Source organism: Papio anubis, chromosome 14, assembly GCF_008728515.1.
Source record: "Papio anubis isolate 15944 chromosome 14, Panubis1.0, whole genome shotgun sequence".
NCBI lineage: Eukaryota > Metazoa > Chordata > Mammalia > Primates > Cercopithecidae > Papio > Papio anubis.
The window spans coordinates 43,093,503-43,103,697 of NC_044989.1; the positions used below are offsets into that span (position 1 = coordinate 43,093,503).

General features: G+C 53.6%; 1 long non-coding RNA gene across 1 annotated transcript; it reads right to left on the reverse strand.

Moving 5' to 3' along the window:
- Positions 1-1,494: 1,494 nt before the first annotated feature.
- LOC116270271 lies at positions 1,495-9,424 on the reverse strand. Its single transcript, XR_004178240.1, has 2 exons — positions 7,900-9,424; positions 1,495-2,207 (listed from the first exon to the last, which is right to left on the reverse strand). It is a non-coding gene; the product is annotated as an uncharacterized LOC116270271 (long non-coding RNA).
- Positions 9,425-10,195: the final 771 nt, after the last annotated feature.

A 10,195-nucleotide genomic window follows, 5' to 3' on the forward strand; every position in this document is an offset into this window, starting at 1 on the left:
TGGCCACCTTGTCCCTCTGCTGCTGGGAGCGGTGATACAGCTGTCATTCTTTCCTTTTTTTTTTTTTTTTTTTTTTTGAGAGATGGTCCTGTTCTGTCACCCAGCCTGGAGTGCAGTGATGCCATTATAGGCTCAACCTCCTGGGCTCATATGATCCTCCCTACTCAGCCTCCTTGAGTAGCTGGGGCTACAGGCGCACACCACCACATCTGGCTAATTATTTTATTTTTTGTAGAGACAGGGTTTCACCATGTTGCACAGGCTGGTCTCTAACTCCTGGCTCAAGCAATCCTCCCGCCTTGGACTCCCAAAGCATTGGGATGATAGGCGTGAGCCACCACTGCTGGTCGAGCTGTTATACTTGATATTTGGAGATGTGCATTATGACTTCCGGCCCTCAGCCCTGAACTGACTTTAGAATCCATGTATCAGGTGCTGTGAGGACTCACACCCTATGGTGAAAGGTTGAAAAATGTTTTCATTTTCTAGGAGCCAGATGTCTAGCCTCAGCTGTCCTGCTTTTTCTCCAGGGAGGGACACAGACCTCAGTGTTTTCACTGGGCGTGTCCTATCAAGGCCCTTGTGAGCCTGGCCTCTGGGATATAGGGGCAGGAAAGGGAGGCAGTGGGCATCCCAGCCAGGTGCTTTCTCTCAGGTGGGTGATGGGATTGAATATGTGGATGAGGGAGAGGGAGTGTCAAGGGTGGCTTCAGGGGTTCTGGTATGAACCAGTGGAGGGCTGGGGTGCCTCTGCCAGTGAGAGGGAATACTGCAAAATCATTGGGTTTGGCAGGGGATGATCTTGAAGTCTCCAGTTTTGCCTCATTTTCCCAGGTTGGGTGGAGGGGGAGCGCAGTCTTTGGCCTGAGACTCAGCATTGTGACTGTGGCTTCAGCTTCTCTCCAATGTGTAGCTTCCAGGTGGAGGGGGGTGCAGGGCCTACTCCCCCAGCTGTGCCCCAGAAGGTGTTCTAAGGCTCAGTCTAGCTCTGCAAGGCCAACCTGGCAGTGATCACCAGGCCCAGGTCACACAGGGGCAGTTACGTAGGTCCCAGGGTCACTGGGGCTCCCAGTGGCATGGAAGGAGCTCAGAGTTCCAGCTCTGCCCCTGATTAACATGCGACCAAAACAAAAATCAAAAAACAACCAACCAAACAAGACAAAACCAAAATAATTAAAAACAAAATAAATAAAAAGCAGACATGCCAAAACACATAGTGATCTAATGAACACCCATGAAACCACAAATTAGTTTCAGAAACAAAACCAGCAAATCCAGGTGGAACCCCTGGGTGCAGCTCCCTAATACACCTCCCTTCCACTGTGCACCCTGCACCCCAAAGAAGGAACCACTATCCTATATTTGGTATTTCTTATGAATTTCTTTAATTTTTTTTAACCACATATGCAAGTTTTCTTGAAATATTTACAGGGCTGTTTTCTATGCTTTGAAACTGTATAAATAAGTGGCATTCTAGTATGTATTCTTCTGCAATTAAGTTTTTTTTTCTTTCAACATGTTGGCGAGATCCATGTGTGTTGACGTGTGTAAGTCTGGCTCACTTATTTTCAACGTTGCATAGAATTCCACTGGGTGAACATAACCTTTCTCCAAGGAGAGCTCCTCGTAGCCCACCAGAGAGTGGCTCAGGTCCCTGGGCGCATTCCCTTCTGCGGAGACAGCTCCAGTTGTGTGGATGAGCCCTGCTCCTCCTCCCCCATCCCCTTTGGGATGCAAGGGCCCTTCCCACCCTCCCAGGACCATTGCTTCACTGAGGAGGAATTCAAGTGGATTTCAGGCAACCTTGTGTTTCCCATAAATCAACATTGAAAGTGAAACCCTAGCACAAGGGACTGCAATTACAACCAGCTGAGTGAGGACAGGCAGGCTAATTTGAACCTGGCCTGGGTGGAAGGCTTTGTGAGCTGGGAATGGACACAGGTCTGAGGAAGAGGCACTGCTCAGCCCATCTCTAGCACAAAGTGGGGACACTCTGCCCAGCTCCAGCCCCTGGCCCAGCCCCTGCACTGATCCGGGCTCAAGGGGTCCCTCTTCCTCTCTGCTCTGAGCCCCTTATTTCATCCAGTGGCCTCCAGGATGAGTTTGTCACATGGATGTAAGGTGGTTGTTGTAGCAGCTTTGAGAAGGGAAGAATGAGGTTCTGGGACTTGCTGGCGGCCATCCTGAGAGGCTTCGGTTTTAGAACCCTGGGAAGGAGAGAGGCAGTGAGCCCCCACGCCAGGTGAGCCCAGCCCTTGATACCCACAACACCCACAGCTCCCAGGGCACACTGTGACTTTCCTGGCCCCAAGCGCTTCCACCCCCATCCCCCTATCCAAGAAAAATATGAAAAATCATACTTCACGACTGTGTGGGCATAAAGGTGGGTATAAGCCGGGCTGGATTCTTTATTACATATTAATCATTATAATATTCTTTTTTTCTTCTGATTTTTTTGAAAATGAAAATATTGTCATGGGCTCCTGACAGACTCATGGACTTGGGTGCTGTGCCTGCTGGGCCAGTGGAGAAGTCAGCCCTGACGGTGTCTGCCGAGCCCCTAACACCCTCCCTTTATGGAAACTCTGACCCCCCTCTGCTCCGGGATGTCTTCCCTGTTTGAATGGAGGGGAGGGAGGACATGGCTTTCCTCAGCCCCAGCCTCTCCAGGGCTCTCCTTCTACCTGTCGTGGGGGCTTGGATGGTTCATGCAGAGGGCTTGGTGTGCATGGCCTGCCTGGCGGAGGCAGAGGGCAGCCAGCGTTGCTCCACACGGCCCATCTGTGAGCCACAGAACAGCTGCTTCATGGCGCTTTGTCTGGTGTTGGGTGGGGGGTGCAGCATTGCCCAGGAGGGACCTGGGTGAGGGGTGTTGGGGGACTGTGGCCTGGGGGTGCTGAACCCTGCCCTAGTGCTCGCCTGAATGGAAGAGGTGACATTCATGTGTATAGGGCAGGAACCACTGGTCTGCATTTTCAAGGCCATCTGACAGTCCCCATTGCACGGAGTTTTGTTTTATTTTTGTTACAGTTTTTTTTTTTTTTTTTTTCTAGATGGAGCCTCACTCTGTCACCCAGGCTGGAGTACACTGGTGTGATCTTGGCTCACTGCAACTTTCACCTCCCAAGTTCAAGGGATTCTCCTTCCTCAGCCTCCTGAGTAGCTGGGACTACAGGTGCATGCCACCACACCCAGCTAATTTTTTTGCATTTTTGGTAGAGACAGGGTTTCACCATGTTGGCCAGGCTGGTCTCAAACTCCTGACCTCAGGTTGTCTGCCTGCCTCACCCTCCCAAAGTGCTGGGATTACAGGGGTGAGCCACCGCACCCAGCCGACACTGAGTTTTATTTTGAGGGAGGCAAAGGCCTGTCCTGGGTATGGGGGCATGGGACCAGTATAGTAGCTGGCTGGGGAAGGGCTGTGTTAGCCAGCTTGGTCTGCCAGAGCGAGTACTGCAGACTGAAAGGCTTATGCAACACACATTTATTTTCTCACAGTCCTGGAGGCTGGACGTCCAAGATCAAGGTGCCAGCAGGCTCTGTTTTCTCAGAGGCATCTCTCCTCGGCTTGCGGATAGCCACCCTCTCATTGCCTCTTCACAGCTTGTGCAGGCATGCCCCTGTTGTCTCTCTGTGTGTCCTGAGCTGCTCCCCTTATAAGGACACCAAGCAGACTGGATTAGGGTCCACCCTAAGAAGCCCCCTACCTTTTTTTTTTTTTGAGACAGGGTCTCACTCTGTTGCCCAGGCTGGAGTACAGTGGCACAAGCATGGCTCACTGCAGCCTTGAACTCCTGGGTTCAAGCGATCCCTTCATGTTAGTTTCCCGACTAGCTGGGACCACAGGTGTGTGTGCATCACCACACCCGGCTATTTATTTATTTTTGTAGAGACAGGGGTCTTGCTATGTTGCTCAGGCTGGTCTTGAACTCCTGGGCTTAAGTGATCATCCTACTTTGGCCTCCCAGAGTGCTGGGATTACAGGTATGAGTTACTGCGTCCAGCCCCTAACAACCCCATTTTAACTTAATACCTTTTTAATGGCCCTATTTCCAAATACAGTTTCATTCTGATGTGCTGGGATTAGGACTTCAACAATATGGCTCTTAGGGGGACATGGTTCAGCCCAGAGCAGGGATGACGGAGGCCTCATGCAAGGCTGCCGCAGACAGCACAAGGGCGCGGTGAGGGGGTGCTGCTTGGATCATGGACGGTTTATTATTTGGAAACCTTCATTTTTTTAACATAATTTCATTGTCTCCAAAGGTGGGCAATTTCTGTATCTCTTATGTCATATTTTCTGCAGATGGCAGTGAAGTACTTCTTCTAACACTGTCAGCATATTATAACTTCCCGACCAATGGAAATAAAGTACCTTGGAAAGGCATCTTTTTCTGTGCCATGTTATTGGACTGGCCGTGGCCAGGCCACGCGACTGTCCAGGGCTTGGGCTGGTGTGGAGCATTTTGCCACGCTCAGTGAATCTGACCAGGATCATGTGACTTAGTTTCATGGACCAAGTCTTAGGAAGGTGACTGCAACAACCTCGTAGACTGGGCTGGAGCAAGGGATTATGGCTTCTCTTGTTTCTTCAAACATTGCTAGAATCTACTCTCAAAGCCTGCCCAGTGTCTGGAGGAAATATGGGAGTGGTCTTAAACCATCTCTGTTCCCACCATCCAGGAACTGGGAGCCCTGTGGACCTCTAGAGATGGCGTGACCACCTGAGACTGTCCCACGAGGCCCCATCTCTGTCTGCTGGAGAGCGCTATCTCATTGCCTGTCTCATTGTCCTGTGCACGGGACCGCCTGGGTCCCTGATATCCTCACACTCATGGGCCAGCTACTGCAAGGGAGGTTAGGAGAAGTGGAGGCAGAGGCAGAGGGATCCGCAGAGCAAGGAGAGATTTAGGGGGTGCCACTGGAGCCAAGCGTTGAGCACATTTTTTTGGGAGATGCTTTGAAGCCCTCCCACATTGCTATCCACCCAGCAGACACGGCCGCTGTGGCCTATTCCAGAAGCCCAGGGGTATGTGGCAGCTCAGCCTGACCTTGCACCCTCCCTCCCACTCCACTTGGCTGTTTCTCTCACTACACACAGCCGTGGGCTGGGGGCAGTGTGATGGGAAATCTTTTTTTTTTTTGTCTTTGCTAAAAAGTACTCTGTCTCTTGGGCCGAGGTTGTTTGAAGGTGAACTGTGAAAAACGATCTGCCATGCTTCAAATCACAGCTCTGCCCTCTTCCCGAACTGCTCTGGGGAGAGGAGGGGGGGCTTCTTGCCAGAGACTCAGCCCTGTCACTGTGGCCAGGCCACCCAGCCCACCTCAGGGTCATTCAAGGGCAGCAGGGGGGAATGTGTGTGCATGCGTGTGTTTGCAAGTGTGCTTGTGTACGTATGTGTGTGCTTTGCATGTGTGTCTGCGTGTGTCTGTATTTACACTTGTGTGCATGTCTTTGTGTGTTTACATGTGTATGTTGTGTGTATATACACATGTCTGTGTGGGTACACACTTACATTTGTGCACGTGTGTTTACGTGTGTGTGTGTCTGCGTGTGTGTGTGTTGTGCCTATGCACGTGTGTGTGAGTATGGGAGATGGATGGCGGAATGAACACCAGGCATGAGGGGTCCCAGGGCAGAGTCTCAGGCCTTGACCCGGGTCTCCAAATGGCCACAGATGTGACACTTCACCCTTCCCTGCGGCTGTTGAGGTCATTGCCCGGAGAACTTTCCTTTGGAACCAAGTGGGCCTTGCTGCCTGGAGAGGGAAAAAGCAAACCGGATGATCCTCATCCTGGGGAGCCTGGAACGAGCGGGCCCTTGTTTAATTCTGAAGGAATGTGCGAGGTTCCCGCCCAGCGGAGCAGGCCCCAGCCTGACTGGGAGCCTCAGCACTCCTGGGGCAGCAGCTGCCTCTGCACCGGGGCGGCGTGGGGGTGGGAGCTGGGCCGGCTGGGGACCTACAGCATGCAGGGAAAGACAATCACACAAACTGTGTGGCTGGAGTAGGCTGGGGCGAGGGAGGCCCACCGTACCTTCCTCCGGGAGCTGGGGCCTGTGTGTCCAGCTCTGTGCTCAGGGGAGGACAAGCAGGGAAGAGGAGACGGCCCAGGCAGCGGAGAGCAAAGTCCCCGGCAGGAGATGAGGTGTCGTGGGAGGAAAAGCAGAGTACAGAGAGGAGGCAGCGAGGAGCGTTCCATGGGGGCTGTGTCATCAGGGAAGGCTTCTTGGAAGAGGTGGAGGTTTAGCTGGGCCCTGCCAGGTGGGGAGGATCTGGAGGAAAAGAGGACATTCCGGGAGAAGGAAGAGGAGAGGAGGTTCAGGGAAGTTTTGCTAAAGACGCAGAGCTGGAAAAGAGCAATGCCTCTATGGAATGGCGGTGTGGACCCAGGTCCAGAGGGAGCTGGGGAAGGGAAAAGAGGCGGCTAAGGCAGGAAGGTCAGCTCCAGGTCATCCTGAGGGGTTTGAGTGCCAGCCAGAGGTCCTCCTTAGGCAATGGGGCGCTGGGGCGGGGGTAAGGGGAGCTCTCAAAGGTTCTTGAAAGAGGAGTTACCTGATGAAGTAGGCGTTTAGGATGAGAGGCTGGCCACATGATCAGGTGGGATCATGGCAGGTGGGACAGAGGCCATGAGAGCGGAAGAGGCTGGAGGAGGGGTGTTGGCTGGGAGAGGCTTTGAGTGGGGAAATGGCTGAGGCCTGGGGAGGAAAGCAGGCAGAACTGCATCCATTTCTCATTTGGGACATTCTTGAGACCTCCTTTCTGTGTTTGGATTTCCCTGACCTGTGGGCAGGGAGCTGTGTCAGCCTAAGACAGCTCCCGGCCCACAGGCCAACTGGCCCAGAGGGACCTGGGGGACAGAAGCCAGGCCCTATGCTAGCCTGGGTCCCAGCCCCCATTCACACCCTACCCAGAGTGGCCCCGGCCTCTCCAGTGGACCTCGGGGTATCTTCTTCCCTGACACAAAAAGTGGCATCTGTCCCTGGTGTGGGGATCATCCTGTGGGCAGAGGCAGAAACCCCTTGCGCAGGAACTTAGCCAGTCCAGGTGAGCGTGTGAATGCCAGTGTGGCCCAGCTGGGTGTGAACACAAGTGTGAGTTCTGTCCAGTTCTTGCAAGAGAGTGGGGGACCCTGTTCGGCCTGGGTGTGTGACAGTGTGGTGTGTGTGTGCACACAGCCTGGCCTGGCTGGGCCTGGAGCCTGGCACGGAGTGGGGCCTATGATTGTTGAGTGAAGAAATGTGAACGTGGACACAGCTCAAGGCCCCCCAGATTGGCAGCCCAGCCCACGGAAACTCCTCACAAAGGCCTGCATCCACTGGGGAGGGCTGCCTGGCCTTCCTCAGTGGGGAGACACTGGTTAGGCCTGTGGCAAAGCCCTCTGACCTGGCCACACACCGGCCTTGTGTGAGTGGTCTCGTGGCAGAGGAATGAAGGAAAGGGGTAGATTCTAGGCTGTGAACATGGGGCAGGGACACTTTCTGCCCACTGAACAAATGCAGTAGGAACTAGTGCTCAGAGGCAAAGACATGTCGGAAAAGTGTGTAAGTGATTGGAATGCAGCCAATGCTCCCAGAATCGCAAAGGGCAGGTGCCCTACATCTCTACTATGTCAGTTTCAGGGCTCCCAGGACTTTGATTTGCTGCTAACTTTGTGAAATCTTTCAACATTTTCTTTGTCAGCAGCGTCTTCTCTAGAGTATCGATGGGAATGAGCAGGGGAGCCACAGGGTGAGGGGTGAGGGGACTGGGACCCTGGCCTGGGGCCTGGGCAGGCATGCACCTCTTGGAAGCCATGGCCACTTCCTTGGGACCAGGGTCTGCACACACAGACACAGTTGTGGGGCCCGGGGACGGTGGGTATGGGTGAGTGTGGAGGACCCCTGACCTCTGCACTTACCTCTCTCCTCCTGGTTGGTCATGCTGTGCTCAATCGTCCATCCTAGAAAGCAGGTAGAGTCTCTACAGAGAGTCCAGGGGATTGGAGCCACACAGTGGGGAGCACACCAGCTGAATGAAGGTCACTTGTGCTGACCCTTCAAAGGCTGAAAGCCAGGAGAGCCACTGCCTTGCATAGAGAATCTTGGGGCCTGGCTCCCGTTTCCTCTGGTTGGAGTCTGTGGCTACCTTCATTCAAGTCATCACCCCCTCCCTTTACCCTTCAGGCTCCACTCTCTCCCTGCATCTGAGGTGTCCTTCCTCGCTGGAGCCCGGGGTGAAGGGATCACCCCCTTGCTCCCTCAACCCTGTAACCACCCTGCTTGTTGAGACGTGGCTCCATTTCTAGGCCACACGCTTCCCATTCTCTTTAGTCTGATGTTTCCCTGGTTATACAGCTTATTCATGCTAATTGTAGGAAGCATAGGAAATTCGGAAAACATAAAATTAGGAGCAAAGTTAGGCCTAGACCCGGCACCTAGAGATACACACTTGCCGGTCTGGAACATTCGACAGTTGCAGGGTGCCCCTGACTTGTAGCAGTGCTTCCTACCGTCATTACATTGGTATCCTCACTCAGCTCTACGAAGCGGCAGCTGCTGCCACTCATTTCTCCTTTTCACAGCTGGGGAAGCTGAAGCAGAGAGCTGCGGCCACTTGTCCCGAGGCGCATCATCTCAGGCTCCCCAGTACACTGTCCACTGTTGCCTTGCACCCCACCCCATGCCATGGTCTGCTGCCTGAGCTGGGGCCGGCGAGCCTTCCTGCATGGTGGGCACCCTTCCTAGTCCCCTGCCTGCACCTGGTCTGACTTGTGGGCTGGCTCTGAGCTTCACCCACCTCCCTGGGGCCACTGCAGCCAGGAGGGGGAAGGGGGGCAGATTTCAACGGCGTGCCTCCTGGAAACCACATCAAATGGTGCAGCTAGGAATTAATAAATAAACTTGGGAGACAAGTCAATTACCCTCTCCTTGTGCCCCTGTCCCCCAGGGGCAAACAGTGGCATGTGGTTCCCAGCCTCAGCATGCCTTCCCGGGGGCAGGCCTAGCACTGCAGCTGGCTTCTGTCAGATTAGCTGGGCGAGATGCGGCAGGCCTCTGTCCTCTGGGGAAATGGATCCCTTCCTGGGAGGTGGGGACGGCATTCCCGGGTTACTCTGTTACTGCCCTCTTCCTGCACCCGTCCCTGTCTCACTGTGTTCATGGTGCCCAAATCACTGCCCTCCCTAGTCCCTGACACAAACCCTTCTGGTCAGCGTTCATAACGTCTGCAGCTCCGTCCTCAGAGCTGGAAGCTGATGTTACTGAGCCTCCAGTAAAGGCCCACACTGCTTAGTGTCTTCCAGACTCATCAGCACTAGCATTATCATTTAAATCAGATAGACTACTTGATGCTTTTGAAAACATTTATTTATGGCTGGGTGCAGTGGCTCACACCTGCAATACCAGCAGTTTGGGAGGCAGACGCAGGAGGATGGCTTGAGCCCAGACGTTCGAAACCAGCCTGGACAATGCAGCAAGCCCCATCTCTTATAAAATAAAACAAAATTAATAAAGAAAAATAAAAAAAAATAGCTGAGTGTGGTGATGCATGCTAATCCCAGCTAATCAGGAGGCTGAGATGGGAGGATCGCTTGAGCCCAGGAGTTTGGGACTGCAGTGAGCCATGATCGTGCCACTGCACTCCAGCCTGGGAGACAGAGCAAGACCCCGTCTCAAAAAAGAAGAAAAGAAAAGAAAGGAAAGGAAAAGAAAACATTTATTCACTCAGCAAATTCTTAACAATGCCTGCTTTGTGGCAGAGTGTTTTCTAGGTGGCACAGATACAGAGACAAGAGACACAGCCCTACCCCATAAGGAGCTTACAGTTGTGTGGAGAAGTCAGACAATACAGCTACCATAGGGGGCACTTCGAGGGGAAGGAGGGGCACCCAGCACAATCTAGAGGGCTCCCCCAAGGGGCTTCCTGAATAGCTGATGCCTGAGCTGCATTATGAGGGACAAGTCATGGGGGCTGGGAGGTAGGATGGCGACTGCTGTTCCAGATGGAGGGGACAGCTCTGCAAAGTCTCAGAAGGGGATTGAGGTGAAGGGGGAGAGCTGTGAAGGCACTGGCCTGGCTGGATCTTGGGTGTGGAGGGAGCAGGGTGAGAGCAGAGGCTGGGAGTGGGGACACAGCTGTGAGGGCTTGAGCTGTATGTAACTGTTACAGAGTTGCGTCTGAGGGGTGTGTGTGTGTGTTGGGGGTGGGGGAGTGGG